Raw genomic sequence first — 27,494 nt, 5'->3', positions numbered from 1 at the left:
TTGAACAGGGGCTGGGGCAATTTCAAAGACAGCCCGTGCAGAATAAAAAGAAAAAACCTGAATTGCACCCCCCCTCCTCTGCCACCCTTACTAGCTTATGGGGGTTTATTTTTTTCCATCATCTGTGCCCCTTTCTGATGATCTTGTGCTGGTCGGAGTGGAGGGACTATTTCTTCAGTTTCGGGCGCATGCCCATTCAGCTCCACTCGCACGTTCTTCTGCCTTGGCTCAAGTCCCGGCCAGCCGCCTGCCTGCTTATCTCCTTGCCTTCCCTGGTGGAGTGATCTTCCTCTGCTCCCCATCCAGTAGTAGCCGGGGCCCGAAGAGTAAAGCCCCATACACACTATCAGATTTTCTGCTGATTTTTGACTTCAGATTTACCAAAACCATATAGTGCAAGGGCCTGCCTGATTGCATACAAATTGAAACTCCTAAGGTTTGACCTCATATTATATGGTTTTGGTAAATCTGAAGGAAAAAATCAGCAGAAAATCTGATAGTGTGTATGGGGCTTTAGACTTGACAGGCTGTGAGGCGGGCGGCGGCGACGGAGATGGGCAAAGAGTCGTCGATTGCTGCCATTACTAGTAAAAAAAAAAAAAAAATGTCCCGATTTCATTTTAAAAATCTGGTCACCTTAAAATACATTTCATTCATTTTTATGCACCACAGCTCAGTTGCAGTGCATAGAAACAGCGGGTGGGAGGCCTGAGCAGTGCAGCCATCCCCCACCTGGCGGGGTGCAGGGGGATGCGGGATGGTAGGGGTCAGTGGCAGGGGGTGAGCAGCCGTGTGCTGCCCCACCATCCCCCACTCAGCTTGGTGCAGGGGATACAGGAAGGCCGGGGTCAGCGGCAGGAGGTGAGCAGCCTGTGCAGCTCTGCCATCCCCCACCCAGCCAGGTGCAGGGGGATGTGGCTGCACAGGAGACATTGCAAAGGCTGTGTGGACTGGAGCCATGTTTGAATCTCCGGCCCAGCTGGGCGCAGGGAGAGACACTGGCTGTGACATCCTGGCTGATCCATGCAGCATGGAGGAGGGCACATGATTTCCTGAGCTCAGGCCCATCCCATTCCTCATGTCCCAACCAATCGTTCCCCTGGTCATGCACCTAGCCATGCCCCCATCAGTCAAGGCTCTCTTTCCCTAAGGAGGGGCTCAAGAGGCCTTCATTACTAATTGTCAGGCACAAATCCTGTCACATGGAGTGGGGGCGGGGTAGTGGTTGGGGTAGATAGGTTTAGACCCCGTTCACACCTAAACGGCGTTGCCGCTTCAGGGTTTTTTTGTGCAGTTTTGTGGTGCGTTTTTGGAGCGGCACCATTCATTTTGAATGGGCCTCCCTCTGCTCCAAAAAAGAGCCAAAGAAGCTCAGGTACAAAATTTTGGCACTGAGCCAGGTGCGTTTGCGGTTTTTGCAGCGATTTTTATGCATGTTGTCGCACAACAAAACCGAATTGTGTTTGGGGTGCCATTAAGTAATAATGGCACTGCAAACATGTCCCGCAGTTTGCAACGATTCTGGATTCGCAGGCAGAATGGAGCGATGATTCTGCGATTCTGGTACGCTCAGGTGTGAACGGGGCCTAAGACCTGTGCAGGTTTAGAAGGCAAAAACTGATACCCACCCTAACCCCACCCTGAATCAATTTAAAAAAAAAAAAGATAGAAAAACATCAGCTTGTAAATACACAAACTTTCAAAATTTTAGGCTCCATTCACACTTGTACAACTCCAAAGTTGTGCGATTTTCATTGCGACTTTGATGCAACTTTGGATGAATGCGACTTTGACTGTTGCACAAATGGCACATTGATAACATTAAGATGCGACTTTGGGAGTTTTCATTGCAGTCTATGGGACTCAAGTCACATCAAAGTATTGCAGGAATCTTTTTAAAGTCACTGCGGCTTTTAGTCACATAGATTTGAACAGCTTTAATTGAAATTCATGGGCTGCGAATTGTCATGAGACTTTATGTGTCCAAAGTATCATTAACCACTTCCGGACCGCCGCACGCCGATATACGTCCTAACTTTGAAGAGGGATATCTTAGTTATGGTAGCAGCTAGCTGCCATAACCCTGGTGTCCTCTTCTTCGGCCGGCGGTACGGTTTCCAATAATAGTGGTCTCTGCGGCGGAGCACCCCCCCCTCCCGCCGTGCTCTGGTGCCCTCTGCCGAATTACCAGAGCCGTCGGCAGCAGCGGAGGCGATCAGATCCTTCTTCCTGCTAGGCATGGAGACGAGTAAGGGGAAGATGGCCGCCACCCGTCTCCATACCATTGTAACGACATCAAAACGTCATTTACGCCCATAGCACTTAGCATAGACCATTTTTTTTATTGCATTTTAGTGTAAATATGAGATCTGAGGTCTTTTTGACCCCAGATCTCATATTTAAGAGGTCCTGTCATTCTTTTTTTCTTTTACAAGGGATGTTTACGGGATGTTTACATTCCTTGTAATAGGAATAAAAGTGACACATTTTTTTTTTTAAAAAGAAGTGTGAAAAAAAAAGAAGAAAAAAGTAAAAGAAATAAGGAAAAAAAAGAGATTTTTAAACGCGCCCCGTCCCGTCGAGCTTGCGTGCAGAAGCGAACGCATACGTGAGTAGCGCCTGCATATGAAAACCGTTTTCAAACCACACATGTGAGGTATCGGCGCGATCGGTAGAGCGAGAGCAATAACTCTAGCCCTAGACCTCCTCTATAACCCAAAACATGCCACGTGTAGAATTTTTTAAACGTCGCCTATGGAGATTTTTAAGGGTAAAAGTTTGTCGCCATTCCACGAGCGGACGCTATTTTGAAGCGTGACATGTTGGGTATCAATTTTCTCGGTGGAACATTATCTTTTACAATATAAAAAAAATATTGGCCTAACTTTACCATTTTCTTATTTTTTAATTCAAAAAAGTGCGCTTGTAAGACCGCTGCGCAAATACGGTGTGACAGAAAGTATTGCAACAACTGCCATTTTATTCTCTAGGGTGTTAAAAAAAATGTATAAAGTTTGGAGATTCTAAGCAATTTTCTAGCAAAAAAAACTGTTTTTAACTTGTAAACAACAGATCTCAGAAAGAGGCTCGGTCCTTAATTGGTTAAAAAGTCGCACAAGTGTGTGAACGGAGCCTAAAATTAAACTGACCAGGAATTATTATAAATAGAAAAGTATAATAGGATTTTTGCATTCACTGTAAAATCAATTTCTTGTAGTTCATTAAGGGACACAGGAAGTCTTTATCCTTTGAGTTATACTGCCGCCTACAGAAGGATCAGACACTGGCAAACAAAAAAACTGTAGACTCGCCCATGATGACTCCTCCCACTACAAGCATACCTCAGAAATGTCACAAAGCAGTGCCAAGAACATGATCATATTCACAGAGGGGTGCGACTGGTTTCCCTCAGTGGATTCCAAAAAGGGATTTTATGGGGAGCACAAAAACCTTTTTTTTCTTATCCATTGTAGGACACATGAAGACTTGAACCTTTCTGGCACCCAAAATCAGTCCAATTGAGAAGTGTGTGGTAAAAGGGAGAAAATTGTGCAAAGAGAATGGGTAAGCTGCCAACACATCACTAGACATATAGTACAGAAATATAACAAAACAATAGTATGGCGCTAAATCTTGAACAAATGAAAAACATACAATGATCAAAAAAATAACGAAAACAAAACAACCAGTATGCCGGAAGGCAAAAGTGAATAATATGGAGTGAAAAAATTAATTAGCAAGATAATAACAAAAGTCCATCTTAGAAATTAAATAAATATGTGAAAGTCCTTCTTGTGCTGTTCAACTTGGATCTTAAAGGTGAAATCAAAGTGATAAGGTTGGCACGCTTACCAGACTTGATGGACACATGTACCATACAGCATGTGGGTCAAACGGGCAGTTTCATAGATACCACCCAACAGGCACGATCCTTGGACAATGAACTCCACCAGATATTGAGCAAGGTGTTTCAAGCATCAAGGAAACGAACTCCAAAGTGTGTGATAAATCGCATTACATGTTGTAGTAATCCATGATGATATGCATGAAAAACAGATAACTGCACATAGTGTGCCTCTGTATGATAGGTTTATTAATAAAAAGGGGGGTTTTCACTTACAGCAAATCTGATAAAAACAAGCTTGTCATTAAAACGTAGGCAATTGCAATGATTCCACAAGCGTCACCAGATGTGTTTCGTCCTATTGGACATCATCTGGGGTGTGAGGATCATGTCTAATCGTTACGGTATATATAGATGTATCTGCCAATGAGAATTTGCATCAAAACTGGCAACAGGGGGCAACATAGCAAACAATCACCAATAGGCACAGGGAAACAACAGAGAACTGTGGACTACCTGCAGCTCAAAGGGCTACTTGAAAGCACCTTACACCCACAGAAGGCATCAGATGAGGTTGCGATGTCCACCCGGTAGAACTTAGAGAAAATGTGAATAGAAGTGGAAGCCTTGAAAATATGGAAAAACAGATGCTTGATGCCAAATAGCCAGGCATGTACTGGCCATCGGGACTACTGGGAGTTTACCGGTGGGCCGATGGCTCAGTGGGCTGGTTTCAGTGACAGCGGAAGTAGAGCGGGCGGGGACTCCCAAACCCTATCCACCAATAAGCTAATCTCCCACTGTGCAGCTGTTTATAAAAAATAGCTTCTCCGGGCCCCCTGTGTTCAGTGGGGGCTGGGGTACAGAAAGCAGACTATTTCATCACTTTCAGCTTTGAGCGGATTAATCCGCAGCAGCGCACTACACAGTTGAAGGCCAGCCTGTGCTATATCAGTACACTGGCGCCGGCCGGGAGCGCTGCTGCGGATTAATCTGCCTAAAGTCGAAAGTGATGAAATAGTCCGCTTTCTGTCCAACGGCCCCCACTGAACACAGGGGAGACCCGGAGAAGTTTTTTTTTCTAAACTAGAGTAAAGGGGATCTTGTGAGCTACCAGAGAAATTCATTATAAGATAATTGTATGTGCAATAGTTATCAGCTGCCGACACTGTTCACAGTCCCATAAAAGTGTGCTAAATATATACTGTATTCAAAGTGTCACGCTATACTTAACCTCCCTGGCGGTATGATTATTTCAGATTTTTGCGTCTCAAAGCGGTACAATTATTTTGCATAGATATTTGCCGTTTTATATTGTAGGTCTGTAATTCTAAGCAATAACACACTTCGATCTGTCCACCAAGAGTCTAGTAGATATCCCGGGTATGATGATGTTTGAAACACAAAATCATAAATTATAATATAATAAATAAATATAAATAATTAAAAAAAAAAATAATATAACAATAATAAAATACATTTCCCCACGATTCACTATCGCTCAATTCTGCAAGTGATCTAATATACTATCGCTGTTTTCTAGCTGGTCTAAAGCCACTTTTGACGTAAAGGGACACTTTTTGGTTGCTATGGACAATCTCAAGTTTCCAGGCAGAAAGAACAGTATATATAATATAAAACTGCATGCAGGGCATGGGCCAAAGCACTGGGGACAAAAGGGAAGCGAAATGATTTTATACAGTATTGTAATCTGTAAGATTACTGTTATGATTTTTACATTTTTCTAATTTGCCGCCAGGCTCCACCCCCGTGCATCGTGACGCTCGCAGGGAACGGAGCCTGGCACAGAGAGGCTTCGGGCAGAGGACGGAGCCCGCAGACAGCGCTGGGGGACATCGCAGGATCCTAGGGACAAGGTAAGTATACCACACCAGGATCCTGAGATGTAATCCCGAGTGTGGCTCGGGGTTACCGCTAATGGTGCTGAAATTTAACCCCGAGCCACACTCGGGAATACCGTCAGGGAGGTTAACAATCAATGTGCATCCTTTGCATCAGTGCCAAAAAACATTACCAGTGTTTCATAATATACCAATCAAGTACATGAAAAGTGCGTACAGGCCTCACATTTTTTGTAAATATTTTATTATATCTTTTCATGTGACAACACTGAGTGCCGGTTCACACAGGGGCGGCACGACTCACCGAGGCGACCTGCACACGACTTCAGCGGCGACTTGCAAAACGACTTCTGTATAGAAGTCAATGCAAGTCGCCTGAAGTCGCCCCAAAAATACTACAGTAACATTTTTCTAAGTCGGAGTGACTTGCGTCGCTCCTATTAGTACTGTTCCGTAATACAAAACGGGAGGCGACTTGTCAGGCGGCTAGGTCGCCTGACAAGTCGCCCCTGTGTGAACCGGCACTGAAGAAATGACACTTTGCTACAATGTAAATTAGTGAGTGTATAGCTTGTATAACAGTGTAAATTTGCTGTCCCCTCAAAATAACTCAATACACAGCCATTAATGTCTAAACCGCTGGCAACAAAAGTGAGTACAGCCCTAAAATGTCCAAATTTGGCCCAGTTAGTAATTTTCCCTCCCCGGTGACTCGTTAGTGTTACAAGGTCTCAGGTGTGTTAAATTTGGTGTTATCGCTCTCACTCTCTCATAATGGTCACTGGAAGTTCAACATGGCACCTCATGGCAAAGAAGTCTCTGAGGATCTGAAAAAAAGAATTGTTGCTCTACATAAAGATGGCCTAGGCTATAAGAAGATCGCCAAGACCCTGAACCTGAGCTGCAGCACGGTGGCCAAGACCATATAGCGGTTTAACAGGACAGGTTCCACTCAGAATAGGCCTCACCATGGTCGACCAAAGAAGTTGAGTGCACATGCTCAGTGTTATATCCAGAGGTTGTCTTTGGGAAATAGACGTATGAGTGCTGCCAGCATTGCTGCAGAGGTTGAAGGGTCAGCCTGTCAGTGCTCAGACCATATGGCGCACACTGCATCAAATTGGTTTGCATGGCTATCGTCCCAGAAGGAAGCTTCTTCTAAAGATGCTGCACAAGAAAGCCCACAGTTTGCTGAAGACAAGAAGACTAAGGGCATGGATTATGGAACCATGTCCTGTGGTCTGATGAGACCAAGATAAACGTATTTGGTGTGTCTTGCCTACAGTCAAGCACGGTGGTGGGAGTGTCATAATCTGGGGCTGCGTGAGTGCTGCTGGCACTGGGGAGCTAAAGTTCATTGCGGGGACCATGAATGCCAACATGTACTGTGACATACTGAAGCAGAGCATGATCCCCTCCCTTCGGAGACTGGGCCGCAGGGCAGTATTCCAACAAGATAACAACCCCAAACACATCTCCAAGACGACCACTGCCTTGCTAAAGAAGCTGAGGGTAAGGCCCCTTTCACACAGGGGCGGTGGGGGCGTCGGCGGTAAAACGGCGCTATTTTTAGAGGCGTTTTACCATCGTTTTAGTGGCGGTATTCGGCCGCTAGCGGGGAGGTTTTAACCCCCGCTAGTGGCCGAAAACCCTATTGAGCATCTGTGGGGCATCCTCAAACAGAAGGTGGAGGAGTGCAAGGTCTCCAACATCCACCAGCTCAGTGATGTCATCATGGAGGAGTGGAAGAGGACTCCAGTGGCAACCTGTGAAGCTCTGGTGAACTCCATGCCCAAGAGGGTTAAGGCAGTGCTGGAAAATAATGGTAGCCACACAAATTATTAACACTTTGGGCCCAATTTGGCCAACACTCTCGTGCTCCCCCTTGCGATTATCCTCACCTCAGAGCGTGTGACCGCATAGTTAAGTTTGGTCAAATAACGCTGATGAACCACCCCTGGGCTCTGTGATAAATAAACTCTGCAGGTCCTGAGCCATTCTATGAGTGTATCCTCGATGAAAAAAAGAAGCCACATGGTGCTTTATTGTTTAAAACCACATTTATTTAAAAAAGTACTCATACACTTTAAGTGCTTGTAGCGCACCAAACTAATCAAGCAAATCTGTATATAACCTAGTCAGAAGCTGTAGGTCCATTTGTGCACAGCTCCTCGTCCTCACGATGCTGCTGATGCCTACACTGTCCTATCCCCTCCCCAACACGTGTTGACACAGGGATCACGTGTCTTCCTCAGGGGGATTGCTCCCCCTGAGGAAGACACGTGATCCCTGTGTTGACACACGTTGGGGAGGGGAAAGGACAATGTAGGAATCAGCAGAATCATGAGGATGAGCAGCTTTGGACAAGCGAACGGACCTACGGCTTCTGACTGGGTTATATATAGATTTGCTTGATTCGTTTGGTGCCTTGCCGGCCAGTAGAGACCTGTCATCCGCACTGCATCATCTCACTTCATAGTGTGCAACCCGGCTCAGCCTCAGCGCCGCTGTATTGCTAAAATACAGCCAATGGCTGTGCAGCAATGCCGGTTTCTGAAATTCCAGCCAATGAGGTTGTAGCAATGTTCCTGCATGACGTTAGCCCTCCCACTACACGCAGTGATGTGAGAAGGAGGAGAAAAATACAGAAAAGAATAAGTGAAATAATAAAAGAGGTGAGTGAGGAGTTAGAGTATATTTTCATTTAACACATTTTCATTCAGAAAAATAAATGTTGAAAAACTTGGAGGACAGTTATATGTTCTGTCGTATGCCCAATAGTGAAATGTTTTCACTTATGTTTTTTTGCACAATTGTGTATAGTTTATATTCTGTTTTTGTGCGTGTTTGCAAAATTAAAGTGGGCTGGTCTGGATGAAGTCCAGGGCCAAATTTCTGTCCCAGTCCAGCCCTGCAAACGGCCCAAGAAGCAGAAGAGTTTGCCTTAACAGGAAGGGGTGGAACAAATACCCTTGGGATAATAAGCTTGGATGATGGTCAGGCCAGCCTGAGCCACCTGGAGATGGTGTAATCTTGACCTTTATGGGGTCCTTCTAGGATGACAAAGTATGAGTCAGCCTTTCTGAAAGAAGCAGTAACTGAGAGAGATAGACTCCGGTAGCCTGAACCACATCCAATGAAGGAAATTTCCTTTTGGTGAACTGGAGTCAGACAGAGGGAAGGAACAACAATCTGCTGTTGGCCTCCCAGATCAGCTGCAAACCTGTAGTTCTACGTACATATAAGGCTGATCTGTTACTAATTCTTCAGACATGAAAGGTTGACTTGTTACTTGTAGTCCCACAAACAGCAGGCAAGTTGTTACTTGTAGTTGTAGAGCTCTACATGCTATGCTCTCCTGTTACCTTTTGTACAACAGACATGTGTCCAAGTTTGATAGTTTTAGGAGTGTTAGGTACCTGGTAGGAGAGCCTGACTTTGTAGGAGAAGACCTCTCATACAACGCTGGTTCAGGAGCCACTGGAATGGGGACAGTGGTCTCCTGAGCGCAGTGGGGTAGGAGTGCCTGTTGAGCTGAGTCTCTGATGCAGACGAGGTGAGAGATCCCGCAGGGATGGCTGGACTGCAGATCAGGTGAGACTGGAAGCAGCAGACTGGAACACTTGAATGTGCAGAGGTCTCTGGAGCTGAAGCTGAAGGTGCAACAGCAAGGACAACAGGAACAAGCAGGGTCAGACGATCCGGGTCAGCAAGGATATGAGGCAGGCAAGTACAGCAGGCAGAGGCAGAGTCGGTAGGCAGGCAGAGTTCAGCAACGGTATCAGGCAGGTAGCATAAGAATAGTCAGACAAGCCGGGTCGGATTGGAGCAGGACGGATGGTCAAACAAGCCGGGTCAGATAGGTAGCAAACAATCAGATAACAAATACTAGAATCACGAAGCTGAGACGAAGCAGCAATGTGTCAAAGCACAGGGGGGCTTTTAAGTGCACCTTGGCGCCAAACCGGCGCTATCGCGAACGCGCGCACGCCCGTCCGCGCCCACGTGCACACGCGCGCGCGCCCAAGCGCCGCGAACCCGCGCGCGCCCTAGCGCCGCGCCGATGCCCGGGAACAACAGGTATTTGCTGAGCAGCGCGCAACGGCGCGCGCCGGCGCATAGGCGTACGCCGACGCCCCGGTTCGGTGCCAATGGTGCCCTGACATTGCCCCCCCCCAAGGGGCAACCTCCGGGTGCCCAAAAGCCTTTTCTTCTCCGGATGACTAGAAAAATAGGCTTGCACTAAACGCCTGGCATGCACATTACAATCTGGTTCCCAAGAATTACTTTCTGGGCCGTAGCCCCTCCACTTAATTAGGAACTGGATCTGACCTTGTCTTTTCCTGCAATCAAGGATAGCCTCGACCTCAAATTCCTCGTTGCCATCAACCACAATGGGTTCAGGAGGTCTAGTTCCTCTACCGGGGAAGGGATCAGGTACAGCAGGTTTGAGCAATGACACATGAAACACGGGATGTATTTTGAGGGAGTCAGGTAAAGTCAGTTCATATGAAACTTCATTGATCTTTCTTTTGACCGGAAACGGTCCCATAAATCTAGGTGCCAACTTCTTAGAGGGACATGCTAGTTTAATGTTACTTGTAGATAGCCATACCTGATCACCAAGCTGAAGCTTCAATTCCCCTCTTCTCTTCCGGTCAAAGATCCTCTTGCTGTCCGCCTGAGCCTTGGATACTGCTTCCTGCAACATCTGGTTGTTATGGTTGATGAAGTCTACCGTACTCTGTACTGCCGGGACTGAAGACTCTGGAAGGAAATCGGGTAAAAAGGTTAGATGGAACCCATAATTGGCAAAAAAGGGGGATTGACCGGTGGCTGAGTGTTTGGCATTGTTGTAGGCAAATTCTGCTAGCGGCAGCAAGGATACCCAATCATCCTGTGAGAAAGAGGTAAAACATCTGATGTACTGCTCAAGAGTCTGATTGGTCCTCTCCGTCTGACCGTTGGTCTGAGGGTGATAGGCCGAAGACAGAGCCAGTTTGATTTTTAAAGATTCACACAGAGCTCTCCAAAAACGTGAGGTAAATTGTACCCCCCTGTCAGAGGTTATGTTTACAGGAATTCCGTGGAGTCTAATGATTTCCTTAATGAAAATGTGAGCTGTTTCCATAGCTGACGGAGTTCCCTTTAATGGAAGAAAGTGGGCCATCTTGGTAAAACGGTCTACTATCACAAAAATAGCAGAACAACCTTCTGAACATGGGAGCTCCACAATAAAGTCCATGGATATCATCTTCCAGGGCCTATCGGGTACTGGCAAGGGTTTTAACAGACCCCAAGCTCTACTCCTGGATGTCTTATTCTGGGTACAGATAGGGCAAGATTTGACGTATCTCTCACAAAAGTCCTTCAAATTGGGCCACCAGAAAGTACGCTGTACCAATTCCAGAGTTTTACGAACCCCAAAGTGACCTGCCAGTGGGTGATCGTGAAGGAGTGCCAGGACCTTGACCCGAACCTCCTCAGGAACAAAAATTTGGCTACCTTTCCAGAACAGTCCATCCTTGCTACTTAGGGTAAGGCCTGAGGGTCTGGTTGCTCCAGAAGATGCTTCCTTAATCTGAGAAAGAAGATCAGCTTGAATGAGCAAAAAATTGTTTGCAGGTAAAATGGTATCTGGGGCAGATAAATCCTTTGGGTTGTCATGCATTCGAGATAATGCGTCTGGTTTGACATTTCTTGAACCCGGCCGATACGTAATGTGGAAGGAGAAGCGTGAGAAAAACAGCGCCCAACGGGCTTGACGGGGTTTTAACCTTTTAGCGGATCGCAAATATTCAAGGTTCTTGTGATCAGTATAAATTAGCACTGGATGCACAGCCCCCTCCAACAGGTACCTCCACTCCTCTAATGCAGTCTTGATGGCGAGAAGCTCTCGATCACCGACATCATAGTTTCTCTCCGCAGGGGAGAGTTTCCGGGAGAAGAATCCTACGGGATGCATAACATCCTTACTGCCCTTTCGTTGCGAGAGTATCGCACCGACCGCTATCTCAGAAGCGTCCACTTCTAGAATGAATGGCAAGGATGGTTCAGGGTGACTAAGAATAGGTGCTGAAGTAAAAAGTCTCTTAAGGTTCACAAAAGCCTCTTGGGCTAGATGATTCCAGGAGAAACGGGTATTCTGCTTGGTCAGTTGTGTGATTGGTGCGATTATAGCAGAGAACCCCTTGATGAACTTCCTGTAAAAGTTTGCGAACCCGATGAATCGCTGAACCCCTTTTTTGTCCAGGGGTACCGGCCAGTCCAGAACGGCAGAAACCTTTTGTGGGTCCATCTTGATGCCAGTCGATGAGATAATCAAGCCCAGGAATTGGATGCTCTGTTTCTCGAATTCGCATTTTTCCGCCTTTGCATACAGCCTGTGTAAGCGGAGACGACCCAATACTTGACAAACATGTTTCCGATGGAGATCTAGGGATTCCGAAAAGATCAAAATATCGTCTAGATATGCGATCACAAACAGGTCTAAAAAGTCTCTAAGCACATCATTAATTAGGTGTTGGAAGGTTGCAGGGGCATTACAGAGTCCAAAAGGCATGACTAGATATTCATAATGCCCGAATCGGGTCCGAAAAGCTGTTTTCCACTCATGCCCAGCCCGAATGCGGATCAGATTGTAGGCCCCTCTTAGATCAAGCTTAGAAAAAATGACAGCAGTCCTTAATTTCTGGAATAGTTCGGGTATCAAGGGTAGGGGATACCGATTTTTAACCGTGATCTTATTCAATTCCCGGTAGTCAATACACGGGCGGAGAGATTTGTCCTTCTTGGTAACAAAGAATATTCCCGCTCCTGCTGGAGAAGTAGAATGACGAATAAATCCTTTGGCTAAGTTTTCATCAATGTATGCTTTCAACACTTCTTGTTCCTTTTCGGATAGGGGAAAGATGCGTCCAAAGGGAATTTCGGATCCTGGCAGCAACTCGATGGGGCAATCGTAGGGACGATGAGGTGGAAGAGAATCTGCCCCCTTTTTGCTGAAGACATCCATGTAGTCATGATAGTGTTTGGGAATGGCTTGACGATTTGTCTGGTCGGAGTCCACACAAAGTAGGGTAGCTTGGGGATCCGAGTCTTTCGCCAGACAGTGTTCCTGACAGTAGGATGACAGAAATTTTATTTCTCCAGTTGCCCAATGGATGTGTGGATCGTGGGCCTGAAGCCAGGGAATGCCCAGGATAATGGGAAACATGGGAGAGGAGATGGCGTCAAGGGTCAGCAGTTCTTTGTGTTGAGAAGAAGTCGTAGCGGGTAATGGCAGGGTTTCTTGTGTCACTTGTCCAGATCTGATACGGGAGCCATCAGCAAGGAAGACAGAGAGTCCATGGGCTTTAGTCTGTAAAGGGATGTTGTGCAGGTTGGCAAAACTTAAGTCTATAAAGCAGCTGCATGCCCCGGAGTCAATAATTGCGTTGACTTGGAGTGTCTTTTCTTGAAGCTGTAATGAGAGAGGAATGGCAAGATGGGTAGAATTTGTGGATAAAGCAGAGAGACTGGTAGGTATAGGAGATGAACACTTACTCATTCTGATTGGGCAATTATAGACATAATGCCCGGTTCCTCCACAGTAGAGACACAGATTCAATTGTCGACGTCGGGCACGTTCTTCGGGGGTCAGGGCAGGTCGCATCAGACCTAGCTGCATTGGTTCGGAGGTATCTAATGTGGTATTGACTGGAGGTGGACTTGGCACAGGTAGGTAGCGAGATGCAGGAATCGGTGCACGTGGTGTCATCCAGGTCGGGCGGTTAGGTTGAACTGCCCGTTCAGATCGGCGTTCTTGGAGGCGACGATCGATCTGAATGGTGAGGGTGATCAAGGCCTCCAAGGTGTTTGGAATACCAACTCGAGCCAGTTCATCTTTTAGATTTTCAGACAGTCCAATGCGGAATTGATGACGCAGAGCCGCGTCGTTCCACTGGGTATCCGCGCTCCAACGTCTAAATTCAGCAACATAGTCCTCCGCAGGTTTGCGGCCTTGTTGGAGCGCGAGCAGAGCAGATTCAGCTGTGGCAGTCAGTTGAGGATCCTCATACAATTGTGCCATAGCTTCGAAGAAGGCCGATAAGGATTGGGTTGGAGCTGAGTCCCCTTCAAGTAAACGGTGTGCCCAGGTCTGTGGTTCCCCTTGGAGGAGGGAAATGACAAATCCAACTTTTGTGGCTTCCAATGAAAAGGTTCTGGGCTGTAAGGCAAAAAAGAGCTGGCAGGCATTGCGAAAACCTCGAAACTTAGACCGGTCTCCGGAGAATCTTTCAGGAGTGGGGACTCGTGGTTCAGGAGGGAGCATTACCACTGAAGGCCCTGGAACAGTCTGTGTTGGGGCGGCCGGTGAAGAGGAGGTTGAAGGATTAACCCCTGCAAGGTTCTGGACTTGTCCCTCCAGTCTGTTGTAATTGTCCTGAAGAGCTTGCACTGCTTGGGTGAGGGCTGCCAGGTGTGTGCATATCTCCTTCAATGGAGAGGTATCTCCTGCAGGCTCAGACATGGCTGCTTCGTACTGTTAGGTACCTGGTAGGAGAGCCTGACTTTGTAGGAGAAGACCTCTCATACAACGCTGGTTCAGGAGCCACTGGAATGGGGACAGTGGTCTCCTGAGCGCAGTGGGGTAGGAGTGCCTGTTGAGCTGAGTCTCTGATGCAGACGAGGTGAGAGATCCCGCAGGGATGGCTGGACTGCAGATCAGGTGAGACTGGAAGCAGCAGACTGGAACACTTGAATGTGCAGAGGTCTCTGGAGCTGAAGCTGAAGGTGCAACAGCAAGGACAACAGGAACAAGCAGGGTCAGACGATCCGGGTCAGCAAGGATATGAGGCAGGCAAGTACAGCAGGCAGAGGCAGAGTCGGTAGGCAGGCAGAGTTCAGCAACGGTATCAGGCAGGTAGCATAAGAATAGTCAGACAAGCCGGGTCGGATTGGAGCAGGACGGATGGTCAAACAAGCCGGGTCAGATAGGTAGCAAACAATCAGATAACAAATACTAGAATCACGAAGCTGAGACGAAGCAGCAATGTGTCAAAGCACAGGGGGGCTTTTAAGTGCACCTTGGCGCCAAACCGGCGCTATCGCGAACGCGCGCACGCCCGTCCGCGCCCACGTGCACACGCGCGCGCGCCCAAGCGCCGCGAACCCGCGCGCGCCCTAGCGCCGCGCCGATGCCCGGGAACAACAGGTATTTGCTGAGCAGCGCGCAACGGCGCGCGCCGGCGCATAGGCGTACGCCGACGCCCCGGTTCGGTGCCAATGGTGCCCTGACAAGGAGAAACCCGACCCCATCTGCTGTTTAATACAGCAGCTTCCAAGGTAGTTCCTGCCCAGTCTGTCTACCAGGACCACTGTTTCAGCAATGTTTAAACTAGCAGTCTTTGCCTGAGCAATACGTAGCATTCCTAGCCACAAGCCCCAGTCCCTAGTACCTGTTCCTATGCTTCTCTGCATCTGTTTAGCTGTTGCCTGCATGGTTTTGTTTGGGCACTACAAACTGGGAGCTGCCTCACCTCAAAATACAACTTCTTCAGAATCCTTACAAAAGGGATGTCCCTGAGCAATAAATGTGAGGGAAGTGCGAAACGGCAACAAGCCAAAAGGCCCCAAACAACTAAGCCAGAACAGGTAGAACCTCATGCAGCAGTCTGCAATACATGATGCCAACCAAAAATATATTATCCTCAATGGCTCTAACATCCACCTAGTAAAACTTGGTCAAAGTATATACCGCATACCAGGTAGTGGCCTTTACAAACTTGAGCCACAGAAGCTTGAGACAAATAGCTCAGGAAGCAGAGACTCCTGGTAAAATGAGCCATCACTGAAAACGGTGAAACATTTCCTTCTAAACCATAAGATGAGAAATAAGCTGACAAATCCATCAATAAAAAGTAAACTTGGAAGCTGCATGACCCCTATTTGGTCCCTCAGGAAGCACAAAAAAGGATTCTAACCGCTGATTCACAGCAGTCGACGTCGGATAGCTCCTGATAGCATAAATCACATCCAAAGTGTGAAGAGCCTTGTCCCCCAACATCTGTGGGTTAGAACAAAAAGATGGCATCACAATGCCCTAATTGAGGTGGAAAGACAAAACCACATTAGGTAAGAAAGATGGCTTAGGTCGAAAAATCACCTTGTTGTGGTGGAGGACCAAGAATGGTTCCTTACAGGGAAGGGCAGCCAATTTTTAAACCCTATAAGGCAAAGTAATGGCAGATGAGAGGCTAGATGTCACCTGGCCTGGCAGGGGTCCAGGCTGAGACTGCCAATTGTTCACACACAACAGGTCTTGTTTTGAGCTGCAGATTTCGGGACATCTAGCCTCTCATCTGTTATTGCCTTGAGTGTGGGCCGGCTCCTTTCTGGCCAGCACTCACAGCAGTGGGCACAGGACTATACTTCTCTGCAACCTGAGCAGCTCACATACATACCATTGGTTTGCAAAGGAATTGCAATCAGAATAAACAACCTTCCACATTATAAGGTCTAAAGGAAGATGCCGGATGGGTTCAAATAGAGATTTCTGTAATACTGAAAGTACCAAGCTGAGATCCCACGGAGTCAACAGAGTTCTGACTGGTGAAACAATAGGAATGACACCCTAAACAAAGACATGCACCAAGGAATATGAACGAATCGGCCTCTGAAAAAAAGATTGCCAAGGCCAAAAGCTGAGCGTTGATCGCACTCAAAGCGAATCTCAGATGCACTCCAGATCGGATAAAGACCAAGATGCGACCCACAACATACTTGCAAGCCTCAGAAGGGTAGGAATGACTGAATCAGAGACTCTCCTGTCTCTCAAGACTTGCTGTTAAAGCCAGGGACTTTAAAGAGGGATGGAAGATTGGACCTTGCGCCAGAAGGTTGTGTCGATTTAGAAAGATCCAAGGACCATCTGTCAGCATGTTCACAATGTCAGAAAACCACAATCTCCTGGGCCAAGCAAGAGTGCAAAGCAGGTGGGGTAGGAGCTGCCATTGCAGAAAGGCATAAATTAGGAAGAACTGGTCCCACAGTGTCTCCATAGCATTCACTACAGACACTTGAGGATTCCTGGTCCTAGAGATGAACCTGTTCAGTTTCACATTGAACCTGGGCTTCAGAAGATTCACATCCGGGTTGCCCCACCGTAAACAGAGTTCCTCTAACACCTCCTGATATAGAGCCCATTCCCCTGGAGACAGTTGTTGAAGGCTGAGGAAATCCGCCTGCCAATTTACCACCCATTAATGACAGATAATGTAGAAACAAAGTTCTGCCCAAGACAGAATGAGATCCACTTCCTCCCGAGCAGACTGAGACTTCTGGTGCCTCCTTGATTATTTATGTATAGCACTGACGTGCTTTTGTCTGACTAGACCCTTGCAGGAAGACCTTTCAGCTGTACTGACTAATGCAGAAGTACAAGATGAATCACCCTCAGCTCCAGGATAGTGATTGGCAACAACCTCTTCTTTGGGGACCAATCCTTGTCAGAACCTTTTTCCATCTTCAACATCCACAAGGATATCCACCCTTCTAAGCATCTTTGATATCCACTGATGCCCAGAAATCTCCCTGCTGGAGACAGACCACCACTGACCATACCAATTTCAACCGTAACTTCTGTACTCACAGAAACATGTTGAGTCTCTTGAGATCCAAAATGGGGTGAATATTGCCATTTGGCTTTTGGAACTGTGAAGAGGTTCAAGTAGAAATCGTGAAATCTTTCGTCCTCTGGAACCGGAATGATTACTCCTTGAGATAGATGATCAAGGGCGTTTAAAGAGCAATTTCTGTTTACGGATTCAAAGCCTTAAAATTGCAGCTTGTAGCCATGAGCCACTATATTGCAGACCCACTCGTCTACAATCTACCCCTGCCAAATCTCCGTAAATGCAAAAGGGGTTTAATCCTAGATTGTAAGCTCTAACGAGCAGGGCCCTCTGATTCCTCCTGTATTGAATTGTATTGTACTTGTACTGTCTGCCCTAATGGTGTAAAGCGCTGCGTAAACTGTCGGCGCTATATAAATCCTGTATAATAATAATAATAATAACACTGCTTTAAGGTAATGATTGATTTATACATGTTCTTTATCTTGAAACAATACACCCTTATTGGCAGCACAGTATCTTAATGGTAAGCACTTATGCCTTGCGGCACTGGGGCCCTTCGTTCGCATCCTGCCCAAGATACTGTCTGCATGGAGTTTGCATGTTCTTCCTGTGCTTGCATGCCTTTGTTCTGGTATTCTGATTTCCTCCCACACCCCAAAGACATGCTGGTACATTAATTGACTCCTGTCTAAAATTGGCCTCAGTATGTGTGTACATGTGATATAGGGACCTTACATTGTAAGCTCCTTGAAGACAGGGGCTGATGTGAAATTACACCACATAATGTGCTGAGTAAATTGTCTGTGCTATATAAATGCCTGCAATAATGAAACGTACCTACAAAGATACACCTAAAAAAAAACTTCCCAAGCACAAAATGTATGTTCCTGTACTGCCATCCAGTGGTGAAATGTGATATCACACCAACTGTTCCGACAAAGGCCAAATTACAAACCTTGGGCACTAAATCTCATACTAAAGTACAACAGAGGCCAGGAATATTTTTTCTAGTTTTGGATAGAGTGGGAAAGTTTAGAATCTCTGGGAGGTTTCCTCTTCTGTCTTCTGGACGGTCTGAGTGTTTCAAAAGCTGCTGATCTACTGGGATTTTCACGCACAAACATCTCTCAGGTTTACAGAAAATAATCCGAAAAAGATAAAATATCCAGTGAACGGCAGTTGAGTGGAGGAAAATGCCTTGTTGAGATCAGAGGAGAATGGGCAGACTGGTTCCAGATGATAGAAAGGCAAGAGTGACTCAAATACCACTCGTTACACCCAAGGTATGCAGAATACCATCTCTGAATACACAACCAGGACCGGTACAAGGGGTGGGCGGGAGGGGCGACTGCCCTGGGCGGTGTCTTAATCTGTAGTGAGGAGGGTGTGCTGGCAGCTTCTGCCACTTCTCCTGCCTGACAGGAGTGACTGTCATTCTCTCTTCTGTTACTGCATAATGTATGGATTCCTGACTCCTCCGTTCCAGCAACTTCAACTCTGCTTTATCTCCCCTGCACCCATTAATCACTCCTCTTCTTCAAAGCTCCCCTCCCCCTGTCAGCTTGTTTTCCTTCCCTGGTGTTGTGCCGAAATAATATATTATTTTATCTAATTTATTATTGCCCCTCCTATTATTTTATATTATTTATTAACTCTCATATTATTTTACATTATTAATACCCCTCCTATTATTTTATCAAATTTATTATTAACCCTCCTATTATTTTATCTAACTTATTATTGCCCCTCCTATCATTTTATATTATTTATTATTAACCCTCCTATTATTTTATATTATTTATTATTACACTTCCTATTATTTTATCAAAATTATTTATTTTAGTTTATTATTTGATATGATTTATTATTACCCCTTCTATTTGTTTATATTGTCTATTATTGCCCATCTATTATTTTATCTAATTTATTATTACCCCCTCCTGTTATTTATATATATCACTATACGAATACTGTATTATATATTATTATTCTCATCATTATTTATTACAATTTATTATTACACCGCCCATTATTTTATATGATTATTAATATTACATTGATCCTGATTGATAGCATTGATCACACTCATCATCATCTTTCATTGTTACACTCCCTAGTATATATCATTCTCTCCACATTCACATGCGGGCCAAGCTGTCCAGGACTAGTGATGGGATATAGTAGGGGGGAGTGATTGCAGTAAGAATTAAGCTGTGGGAATAAACAGAATAGACATAAAGAAGGAATTCCTATAGTGAGTGTGATGATTGTCCTAACAAAGTTGGGGGATGTTCATACAGAGTTATCAGGATGGGGCTCAGAGAGCGCCTGAGTCACGGGATGATGTGAGGTCACTTGAAGGAGCAGTAGTGCTGGGTTACTGGGACACTAGACACACTGGGGTGACTGGGGACATTAAAAACACCAGGGCCACTGGGGACATTGAAAACACCAGGGACACTAGACACACTGGGGACATTGGAGACACTGAGGTCACTGAAGACACTGGGGACACTAGACACAGTGGGGTCACTGGAGACACTGGGGCCACTGGAGACATTGGGGACTTTTGGAGACACTGGGATCACTGGAGACACTGGGGTCACTGGACACACTGGGGTCACTGGGGACAATGGAGACACTGGGCACACTGGAGACTAGAGACATTGGGATCACAGGAAACACTGGGTCACTAGGTACACTGGGCACACTGTGGTCACTGGGAATACTGAAGTTACTGGAGACACTAGGGACATTGGAACCAGTCGAGACATTGGGGACAATGGGCACACTGGGGACCAGAGAGACAGAGGTCACTCGGATCACTGCAGACACTGGGATCATTGGAGACCCTGAGGACACTAGACACACTGAGGTTACTGGGATCACTGGGGACTGGAGACATTGGGGACACTGAAGTCACTGGAGACACTAAGGACATTGGAACCAGTGAAGACATTGGGGACAATCAGCACACTGGGGACCAGAGACACTGAGATCACTGGGATCATTGGAGACACTAGACACACTGGGGACACTGAGGTCACTGGGATCACTAGGCACTGGAGACATTGGGATCACAGGAGACACCAGGGTCACTGGAGACATAGGGGACGCTGGATACTGGAGACACTGGGATCATTGGAGTCACTGGAGACACTGGCCACACTGGGATCACTGGGGACATTGTAGGATGTAAAAACAGTTTTTACTCTCCCTGGACTCTCTGCAGCCATAGGAAACAGAGGTATCTCACAGTAACACTGCTGCTGTCAGATTTGGTTCCCCCAGCTTTTCAAGGTTTAAACTATTTCAGACCCCCCCCCCCCCCCTTTCCTGAGTGGCCATCCCAATTAAACTGTGCTCACCCTTTTTGCACTCACTGGACTCATTCTGGCCAAGGAAATCAGGGGAAACTCACAGATACATAGGGCTTGCATTCTGATTTGTACCCATAAACAAACATTTTGACAGTCAAAATTTTGCTCCACGGTTCAAGAGTTAAACTGCCTTCTGTTCTCTTTCCCTGGCTACTACACACTCGGCAACAGCATACCCACTGTTCCATCTCTCCCCTGGCTCTGGCATTTCAAATGTTAAAATCACTTGTCATTGGTTTCCTCGACTGCTCCACTCTTCAGATACACCATCCTCACTCTTGCTTCTCCCCATGGACCCTTTATGTCTAGTGGAAACAGATTATAGCAAGCTGCCTATTGCTATCAGATCTGGTCCCCCGACCCCCCCCCCCCCCCACTGTGGCTCACTTGTATATGGTTTCCCTGACAGTTCTACACTCTGTATTGACGGTCCTCACTCTTCCTTCTTTCCCCGGACCCCTTCTATCCAGAAGAAACTGATTCCGATAGTAAGCTGCCTATTGCTATCAGATCTGCCCCCCCCCCCCCCCAATATAGTTTCCATGGCACTTTACGGGTTAAAATCGCTTGCACATGGTTTCCCTGACTGCTCTACTCTGTGAATAAATCAACCTCATTTTTCATTCTTACCACCCTGGACCCTTTCAGTCCAGGGGAAACTGACTCTGATAGCAAGCTGTCTATTGCCAGCAGATCTCCCCCAACCCCCCCCCCCCCCTCAGTATATGACATTTCAAGGGTTAAAATCACTTCTATATGATTTCCCTGACTACTCCATATAGACCATCCTCACTCTTCCTTCTTTCACCAGACCCTTTCTGTCCAGGGGAAACTGATTCTGATAGTAAGCTGCCTATTGCTGTCAGATCTGGTTATCCCCCCATATAGCTTCCATGGGACTTCATAGGTTAAAATCACTTATATATGATTTCCCTGACTGCTCTACCCTTTGCATAAACCATCCTCACTCTTAATTCTTACCCCAGATCCTTTCTGTCCAGGGGAAACAGATTCCGATAGCAAGTTGCCTATTGCTTTCAGATCTGGTCCCCCCCCCCTCCCCCCCAATATAGCTTCCATGGCATTTCAAGGGTTAAAGTCACTTCTATAACATCACACATACAGTGGGGACAGAAAGTATTCAGACCCCCTAAATTTTTCGCTCTTTGTTATATTGCAGCCATTTACTAAAATCATTAAGTTCATTTTTTTTCCTCATTAATGTACACACAGCACCCCATATTGACAGAAAAACACAGAATTGTTGACATTTTTGCAGATTTACTAAAAAAGAAAAACGGAAATATCACATGGTCCTAAGTATTCAGACCCTTTGCTCAGTATTTAGTAGAAGCCCCTTTTGATCTAATACAGCCATGAGTCTTTTTGGAAAAGATGCAACAAGTTTTTCACACCTGGATTTGGGGATCCTCTGCCATTCCTCCTTGCAGATCCTCTCCAGTTCTGTCAGGTTGGATGGTAAACGTTGGTGGACGGACATTTTTAGGTCTCTCCAGAGATGCTCAATTGGGTTTAAGTCAGGGCTCTGGCTGGGCCATTCAAGAAGAGTCACAGAGTTGTTGTGAAGCCACTCCTTCGTTATTTTAGCTGTGTGCTTAGGGTCATTGTCTTGTTGGAAGGTAAAACTTCGGCCCAGTCTGAGGTCCTGCGCACTCTGGAGAAGGCTTTCGTCCAGGATATCCCTGTACTTGGCCGCATTCATCTTTCCCTCGAATGCAACCAGTTGTCCTGTCCCTGCAGCTGAAAAACACCCCCACAGCATGATGCTGCCACCACCATGCTTCACTGTTGGGACTGTATTGGACAGGTGATGAGCAGTGCCTGGTTTTCTCCACACATATCGATTAGAATTAAGGCCAAAAAGTTCTATTTTGGCCTCATCAGACCAGAGAATCTTATTTCTCACCATATTGGAGTCCTTCAGGTGTTTTTAGCAAACTCTTTCATGTGTCTTGCACTGAGGAGAGGCTTCCGTCGGGCCACTCTGCCATAAAGCCCCAACTGGTGGAGGACTGCAGTGATGGTTGACTTTCTACAACTTTCTCCCATCTCCCGACTGCATCTCTGGAGCTCAGCCACAGTGATCTTTGGGTTCTTCTTTACCTCTCTCACCAAGGCTCTTCTCCCCCGATAGCTCAGTGCATTCTCATCCTATGCATTCAGGTGAAAAAACACCTGGCAGTTACTGGCCCCCCAGCCCCCCGTTTTACTTACCTGAGTCCCCTATTTCCCTCGGCGGAGACGCGCTGTCCCTCTCTGAACAGGGTCCCGGCTCTTGATTGGATAGATTGATAGCAGCGCAGACATTGGCTCCCGCTGCTGTCACTCAAATCCAATGATGCGAGTGCCGGGGGGGCGGGGCCAATTTCAGCATTCATGTCTATGGATGCCGAATGCTGGACTCGGAAGCGCACCCACAAGGTAACCCCCCAGGGAGAGCGCTTCTCCTAGGGCAGTGATGGAGAACCTTGGCACCCCAGATGTTTTGGAACTTCATTTCCCATGATGCTCAACTACACTGCAGAGTGCATGAGCATCAAGGGAAATGTAGTTCCAAAACATCTGGAATGCCGAGGTTCGCCATCACTGTCCTACAGGGGGTTATCTGATGCGGGGAGGAGCTACCAGCGCCGCTGGGGGACCACAGAAGAGGATGATCGGGGCCACTCTGTGCAAAACGAGCTGCACAGTGGAGGTAACTATGACGTGTTTTTTATATTAAATAAAAGAAAACTAGGGTTTACAATCACTTTAAGTGTGATGTAATTAAATATATCTTTTATGTTATATATTATTTCTCTTTAATTTTATATTGCACACCTGTATAAAAATCTATCCCATGCATATGTGTGATGCTATTAGGTTTCCACATTTTCCATAGTTCATGGTACATGTAAAACTGCACACCAGCATTTTTGTATTATTATTTTTCCCTAAATGTATGGGTACAAAAGGTAGCATATGTTCCTGCTTTAATAGAAACAATATCAACTGGACAATTTGAAATTACATTTTTAATCAAGTAATAAGAAATGAACAAATATGTAAAAGTAATACCTCTACTTCAAGTCATTGAAGTAGCGAATGCTCGAACAATAAAAATAACTTTAAAATTACACAGTATATATTTAAACTATTTACTAAATAAAAAATATTTTAACAACTGACACATGAATTAAATTTTCTTTTGACAACGATAACACCACGAATGGAGAACCTTGTGGATTTTTTGGCCTTTGTGAGCTCTCGATGCAAACAAGGTGAAACCAGTATGTACATATGTCACAAGTAACCTGAAAAACAAAAATATATTTAATGTTTGGGGTTGTATTTTAATGGAGCTTTTAATTTAACCCTCGGTTAAACTACCATTGGTAAAGCTTACCGATCAAATATAATATCGCCCTATATTTTTTTAATACATTCTTGATGTAAAATAGTCAATGCATAAATTGATGTGTCTTTATCATCAAATTTACTTTTTTAAGACATGTACATAAAAGCTAGTTAACCACTTCAGCCCCCGAAGATTTTACCCCCCTTCCTGACCAGAGCACTTTTTACAATTTGGCACTGCGCTGTTTTAACTGGTAATTGCGTGGTCATGCAATGCTGTTCCCATAGAAATTTGCGTCCTTTTTTCCCCACAAATAGAGCTTTCTTTTGGTGGTATTTGCTCACCTCTGCATTTTTAATTTTTTGCGATATAAATGAAAAAAGACCAAAAATTTTGAAAAAAAAGATATTTTCTTCTTTTCGTTATAAAAAAAATACAATAACTCAATTTTAGGCATACATTTAGGCCAAAATGCAAAAAAAATTCAATAAGTGAATATTTATTGATTTGCGCAAAAGTTATAGCATCTACAAACTAAAAAAAAAAAAATATATATATATATATATATATATATATATATATATATATATATATATATATAATGTTAGGGGCAAATTGCCCCTCCACCCCTGCCCCCATGCTTCGGCATATATGCTCTTTTTTTTTTTTTTTCAACTGTGGTGGTGAACAGGGCTGGCGTCGCTGATATACATATCGTTAGAGCAAACGCTGTTGCTGTCAAGATAAATAAATCAGTGCTGCAGCTGAATGACGTACCTGAAAAGAAAATAACAGTTAACAATAAAACACAGTAAACAGTAAGGTATAAAAGAATTACATACCTGAAAAGCAAACATGATAAAACATGGTAACAATAAAACGTTGCAGTTACTGTATAAAATACAGTAAAACAGAGCAGAACAATAGAGAGAGAACAATAGAGAGAGAATAGAGAAAGAACAACAATTAAACAACACCTATTTTTTGGCTTTTTTATTTTAAATATATATTTTTTACTTTTTTTTTACACTTTGATTTGTAATTAACGGTTCCAGGTTCTGGTCTCTCAAAATTCTATGGCATCTTTGGAGATCCTGTGAAAGTGTGCCCTAGACTGTGCAGTGCTGTACCCTACGCTAATACTCCACTAGTGTGTGGTAGCGTTCAAAACATTCACCGATGCAAAGACCAGGTTGGGCAGGACAGGAGGGGCAATAATAGCGGGTGTCACTTCTTTGGGGTGATCGTTGGGTAGGGGTACCAGGGAGGACATACGGAAAATGCCTCTAATGCAGCTGGCTCACTGCATTTGCGTTGGGAAGTTGGGGCACAGCACAGTCTGGAAACAGAAGGGCTCTGATGATCTCTTCCTGGAATTTATTGAAATAGGTATATTGACAATTTTTTTATCAGCGTATGGCCTTATGGGCAATTAAGTACAGCACCATCAACTGGACGTTGAGGTCCCCCCTCCCATATTAAGGTTGTATTTCGTGGACACAGAGGGGTTTCTTCACAACACGAGTCACCGTTGGAATTCGGATTGTCGTACCTACGTGAAGGGAGGACAGAACAAAAACATTCTGATTATCCCTCCACTTCACTGCCATGCAAACTATTACTTCTCAAGTAGGCTCTCTCCCCCAGTCTAAGTTGGGATTCTGCAAGCCGTTGGGGGAAGCCCCGGCGATTAGATCGCATGGTGCCACATGCACCAATTCCACAATCAAAAACGTGACTAAAAAGTGGCGCTTGTGTAATTGTCCACATACAATTGGTACCCCTTTCTTGAATAAGGGTGACACCAAGTCCCAAACAATCTTGCCAGCGCTCCCTATGTAGTCTGGGCAGTTCTCGGTCTCCCTGTGACTATCTCTTCCCTCGTAAACCATAAAACTATATGTATAGCCTGTTGTCCTGTCACAGAGCTTATACATCTTGACCCCATATCTGGTACATTTGCTGGGAAGATACTGTTTGAAAGACAAGCGGTCAGAAAACGTAATCAGGGACTCATCAATGCAGACAACTTGATCGGGAGTAAACAAGGCTGCGAACTGTTGGTTGAAGTGGTTTACGAGGGGCCGAATTTTGTGGAGTCGATCGTATTCAGGGTCACCCCGAGGACGACAGAGTTCATTGTCATTGAAATGCATGAACCGCAATATCTGCTCGTATCGTGTCCTGGTCATGCAAGCAGAGAACACGGGCATATGGTGAATTGAGTCAGTGGCAATATGACCGCAACTCACTTTTTTTAGTTATGCCATGAGGAGGGATAGGCCCAGAAATGTCTTAAAATTGGAAACTGTTATAGGTTTCCATTCTCTGGCATGGGTCAAATGAGGATTAGCGCCAATGAATTGACCAGCATACAATTTGCTTTGATCCACAATAGATCTATAGAGATCTTCCGTGAAAAACAGCGAATAAAAATCAAGTGATGTAAAATCAACTGTTTCCACCTAAATTCCGGGTTGGCCAGTGAATGGGGGAAGTACAGGTGCTGCAGAAGTGGTGGGCTCCCAGTTAGGATTGGCATATTCTGCAGGAAGGGCACTATAGACTCGACGGGCCTGTCTTTGTCTTCTTGGTGGCTACGGGACACTACTTGTGCTAGCCACCGCACCAGCTTGAACTGCACTTATGGGACTCACCACGTCACCACGTGATACTGCAGTGCTGAATGTATGACCAGGATGTACTGTATGTAAACATTAAAAAAGGGAGGACAGACCATATTGGCCCCATAAAGAATGAGGAAGGACATCTGGTTACAAAGGAGGGCAGATGGCGAAGGTATTGAATTTATTCTTCTCCTCGGTCTTCACGAGGGAACCGGGCGGCTTCAGTAACCAAAACTGCAGTGTTTATCCTCATGACACATCACAGGAAGCACCTCCATGGTTAACAGAGGACAGAATTAAAATTAGACTTGGGAAACTTAACATTAATAAATCACCGGGACCAGATGCCTTGCACCCAAGGGTACTTAGGGAACTCAGTCAAGTAATTGCCAGACCATTGTTCCTAATTTTTACTGACTGGAATGGTACCAGCTGATTGGAGAAAAGCCAATGTAACACCAGTATTTAAAAAGGGCCCAAAATACATACCTGGGAATTACAGACCAGTTGGCCTAACATCAATAGTATGTAAACTCTTGGAGGGAATGATAAGGGACTAGAAAGGCCCTTAGACGTGGTGTATCTGGATTTTGCAAAAGCATTTGACACAGTTCCCCATAAACGTTTACTGTACAAAATAAGGTCTGTTGGCATGGACCATAGGGTGAGTACATGGATTGAAAACTGGCTATAAGGGCGAGTTCAGAGGGCGGTGATAAATAGGGAGTACTCGGAATGGTCAGGGGTGGGTAGTGGGGTCCCCCGGGGTTCTGTGCTGGGACCAATCCTGTTTAATTTGTTCATA

The sequence above is a fragment of the Aquarana catesbeiana genome, linkage group LG02 (genome assembly GCF_042186555.1).
Source record: "Aquarana catesbeiana isolate 2022-GZ linkage group LG02, ASM4218655v1, whole genome shotgun sequence".
Lineage (NCBI taxonomy): Eukaryota > Metazoa > Chordata > Amphibia > Anura > Ranidae > Aquarana > Aquarana catesbeiana.
Note: the sequence above shows the minus strand (reverse complement) of the source record.